Genomic DNA, 5,478 nt, shown 5'->3' on the forward strand with positions numbered 1-5,478 from the left:
CAGTTTCGCCTTTCTCAGATTGCAAGTGAGCTTCCCTCTTTGATAAAGTTTCCCCTCCTTAAGCACAGGGGGAAACTGACAGAGCCTCAGACTTCGAGAGAGATGCCAGAACAGCATTTTTTTTTCCTTGTTTGAGATAGATGCCAGAACAGAATTTTTTTTTCCTTGTACGATGTGAGGGTCTAAGGACAGAGGGTGTCATATTGTCATACTGATATTCTGTACAAACTGTGAAATCCACTGAGACAAATGTAACATTTGTGATATTGGGCTATATAAATAAACATTGATTGATTGATTGAATTTGTCTACCATGCAGCATATCATCCCAAGAATGTCATGCTGGACTCTGCCAGGCAATCTCGCCCAAGTCCTAACTTTTTTTATATCCCTCAGATCTCATTACTTTTGGGCTTTTCTGCTTCTCAGCCAACCCAGTCTCACGGCATTTCGTGTTCACCAACACGATTTTTAATCTATTGATTCGTGTTCAACAACACGATTTGCCCCTTTTTTTCGTGTTGCACAGCACGATTTTAAAAGCAATATATTTCTACTGGTAATAGGCTTGTTTGAGACAAGCAAGACCTGCGCAGACCTGCGCAGTTGCGATCAACGTCTTGCTAGTGCGTTGCATGATGGTTAGTCATTTTGTCCGACTTGCTCTGGAGACTCGCCCACATGAGACTTTGAAATCTCGCGGGACAAAGACGCCCGCAGCCTTGAGAGCGAGGCGAGGCGGCGCAGTTGCTCTCCACGAGCTGCGGAAGCGAAATGCTTGATGGGAAATGGCTCGCTGGTATCTCGAGCTGAGCGCTCATTGGTGGTTTTTACCACGTGCTGCTGATGAAACTCTCCAATTGGCTGGCAAAAGTTTGTTGTTGTTTTGTGTCAGTTTTACGTCGCCACATCCATTCCCGTTTTTCATCATTGTTCCACAATGTTTATCATCATGAAATTAATATCTATATATTTTATACTATACTGCTTACCGTTTTCATACTTTATATATCTTAGCATATTCATACACACTGTTCATACTGCTCACAGGCTGATATATAGTGTATTCATACCCCACTGTTTATTCATCATTCAATTCATTCTATATGTTATTCTGTAGATTGTGTACATTACTTTCCACTTCACTGCTTGTTGCACCTGGTTAGAAGCTAAACTGCATTTCGTTGTCTCAGTACCTGTAATATGTGCAATAACAATAAAGTTTCTCTTTAAGTTAAACCAAATCATTAAAATAAAATATATTGCATCCACTTCATCTGCAACGAAAAACGCCAACGCAATTTCCGCCATTGCAAACCCAGCCAGTCAAGCCGACTCCGAGCTGTCCGACTTAAGACGAGCTTTTTGACACCTCCCCCGGCTGCGATCGGCTACTCTCGTCTACTTTCGAGGCGAGCCGCAATGTGTCTCAAACAAGCCTAATGTGTTTCGTGCCTGCAGGCTGCAGCACGTCTTTTCTTTCTCCGGTCGGGTCGTGGAAGACCGGAAGCTGTGTGGTTCATAAAAACATGTTCTTACTCAATATCAAGCCACAGTTATTGCTTTTATTTTAAATCGTATAATTTCGGACTTTTGTTGCCGTCTGTGAGGAAAATAAATGGGGCTCAGAGCCTCAGGATACTGAAATCTGTATTTTTTAAACCTGTTTTTCCTTCTAATTGGTTATTCTTTTCAAAATAACACACTGTTATTTGCTCACCAATAACACACAATTATCCTTGCTTTTATTTATTGGTTTAATTCCATAATCTCAGGCTTTTTTGGCGTCCGTCAGGAACTGAATTTCAAAATAAATATAACCGGAAACAGACGTAGGCATTTCGAGCGATTACCCAAGATCCTCAGCTATGGTTTTAAGCTCGCTGATTGGATGTGTTAGCCGCAATGCATGCTGGTATTTGGTGTTTATAAATAATACTTAATTGCGAGTGCTCTTGCTTTTCTCTTTGAAAGTCATCACATAACGGCATTGTAATACACGGTTTACATATTACAGATCTGCCGTAGTTCTTTATTTAGAGAGCCCTGATGAGAAGACCTTTGGAAAAACTGGAAGAAATGTCGCAGAAACTGAATACTTGACGTGGATCATAAATATATCAACAATTAAACAACATCTTCAATTTCTCTTCACACAATACGTCTCCTTGCAGAATCAACACTAATTCGGCTGACTTTTACATTTGATCTAATTCATAGATAAGTTATATTTACACCATAACGGTGCACAGCTGATATAAAAGGACTGTAGTTTTTAAAGATATTACTGATTTTCTTTGAATGTAAGAATGTAAATACTGAGTCTGAAATAGTATAGCAATATGCTGTAAAAGTTATGTGAAAGCATGCATAAAACTATACATCTTCAGATGTTATACATACACACTAATAATACAAAGTTATTATGGTTGTGTGTACCTTGTGTGCACCTCCTAGTGGTTAAAGCACGTTATTGAATTATTGTTTTTATGTGTTATATTTGATTAAAAAAATATTAAGAGTACATACTTTCATAGGGGGAAAGTATAAATATAGAAATATAGAATATAAAAAATCAAGAAGATACTATAAGTGATCTCTACAATAAAACAGTTTAGTGCATGATGTACAAAGATATTAATAGGAGGAGGTGCAAAACAGAAAAACGGATTAACCTTTATTTAAACATTAAATAACAGATTAAGGTCAGATTAAGAAATGTGCAGAATATGACAGTTTAATGGTGGAGGTACACACATATTGATAGATGTCTTGTAATGCACTGTTGAGGAACCTGTGACCCAAGTTTTTCATTCATTGCATAACTACACCGTAGTTGTGTATGATATGTCAATAAACCTTTGAAAATCTTGAAAGGGATGTGCAAAATAGCCATAATATACAGTCTTTAATGAACTATTAGTAGAGAATAACGAGTAATGAATATACTTTATTACTTGTTTCCATTCATGTCAATTGCAGATACATGTTTAGTCTTCTCAAGCACCAACTATCAAATATCGCTCCTGATTGTTGGCACTTGACAATCACCTTACCTGAATTTTACTCAGGTGTAACTAAAGTCTGATTTAAGGGTTGTTTATATTTCACATAATTAATCAGAATCTGCAAAGTAACTCAAATAAATGCAGTGGAGTAAAAATACCAGGTTAACCTCTGAATTGTAGTGGAGTAGAATTACAAAGTAGCAATGAGCTGTCATGTGGGTATATATTAATGCTATATATTAATGCTGCGCATTATGGACACAAGCGATTTTCACCCATTTATTAATTATATGTTTTACATTTGATAACACCAATGTGTTTAATACTGGCAACTTCTAATTGTGGGAAAAACGAAAACGTTCAGTAGAGACGTCCCATAGAACTATTTTGCGAAACACAATAGCCAGCATGTGTAGTTCTGGGGGGGTGTTCGATTCCAGTTTTGGATAGTCTGGCGTGGTTTCGTTCCATTTCACACAGCTGTTTGACGCTCTGCATAACCTTACGGGGACTGTAGTCCTAAACGATAGCTGGGGATTATGGGTAGTGTAGTGTCTTCGGCCATCCTAAACTCAGAAATGTTGACAATCGCAATGATGCTCGAAATGTCCCTTATAGGTCTACGTCTGTTTCCGGTTATTTTTATTTTGAAATTCAGTTCCTGACGGACACCAAAAAAGCCAAAGATTATGGAATTAAACCAATAAATAAAAGCAAGGATAATTGTGTGTTATTGGTGAGTAAATAATAGTGTGTTATTTTGAAAAGAATAACAAATTAGAAGGGGAAAATATTTAAAAATACAGATTTCAGTATCCTGAGGCTCTGAGCCCCATTTATTTTCCTCACAGACGACAACAAAAGTCCGAAATTATACGATTTAAAATAAAAGCAATAACTGTGGCTTGATATTGAGTAAGAACATGTTTTTATGAACCACACAGCTTCCGGTCTTCCACGACCCGACCGGAGAAAAAGACGTGCTGCAGCCTGCAGGCACGAAACACATTACCAGTAGAAATACATTGCTTTTAAAATCGTGCTGTGCAACACGAAAAAAAAAGGGGCAAATCGTGTTGGTGAACACGAATCAATAGATTAAAAATCGTGTTGGTGAACACGAAATGCCGTGAGACTGGGTTGTCTCAGCACAGTGACAGCACCTGCTTTCCCTGTCTTCACCGTTGAAAGGCTTCCAGCAGGAAACATGGTGTCTGCTCTTATGCGTTCATCGTTTGTGATGTTTCTAGGTATTTGGATTCAGAGAAGTTGTGTGTTTGTATGGGCACAGGCGCTTGCGTGTGTGTGCGCATGCATGCATGCACACATCTGTGAGATTCATCATGGAATAGAGTCTACAGATGGAAAATATGATTCAGAATGATGATGCCTTTTTGACCAAAAAAAGAGAGTGAGAGGGACAGACAGAGAGAGAGAGAGAGAGGGGGGGGGGGGGGAGTGATGGAGGAAAAAGAGAGATAGAGAAAGGAAAGAAAGATGATGGTCGCACTGGGAGTAGATGTTTTAGTATTCCTTCAGCTTGCTTATCTTACCTCACAATCTGCAGAAATCAAGAGGAATCAGTCACAAGAACAAACACACAAACACACACACACACACACACACACACACACACACACACACACACACACCACACACACACACACACACACACACACACACACACACACACACACACACACACACACACACACACACACACACACACACACACACACACACACACACACACACACACACACACACACCCATCCAGCCTCTCATTTTTCACCAGTGATTTATAGTGATGCTTGATTTCTCTCTCCAAAAATATTGGAAAAACTCCGGCAGCCAATAAGTGTCTGTCTGTTTGTGTGTGTGTGTGTGTGTGTATCAATCTGAGAGTGCATGTCTTCGTGTGTGTCTCAGTTTGAAGGGTGAGGAGTGTAAATGATGGGTCTGGGAAACCTGCATTGAAACGTCAACACACACACGCACATCCACACAGTTCCTTCCATCCAGCTGGGTTCCTCGCTGGGAGATATGCAGGCCAGTTCATCGCCAGACACACGGGTAATATATGGCTCCCGCTCCTGCCTCACACAAACACACACACACACACACACACACACACACACACACACACACACACACACACACACACACACACACACACACACACACACACACACACACACCACACACACACACACACCACACACACACACACACACACACACACACACACACACACACACACACACACACACACACACACACACACACACACACACTCTCAAACAAATACATAACCGCATTAGAACTTGCTACAGCACTAAGCGAGCTGTCTGCATTTGGACTACACACTACTGAGGAACCTGTGCTGATAAGCCCAGGTCTGGCAAGAAGGACACAAGGAAATTAGGAGGAAGACGGGGAGACAGACATTCCATCACAGCCCCTGTGGAGC

This window comes from Pseudochaenichthys georgianus, chromosome 19, assembly GCF_902827115.2.
Source record: "Pseudochaenichthys georgianus chromosome 19, fPseGeo1.2, whole genome shotgun sequence".
NCBI lineage: Eukaryota > Metazoa > Chordata > Actinopteri > Perciformes > Channichthyidae > Pseudochaenichthys > Pseudochaenichthys georgianus.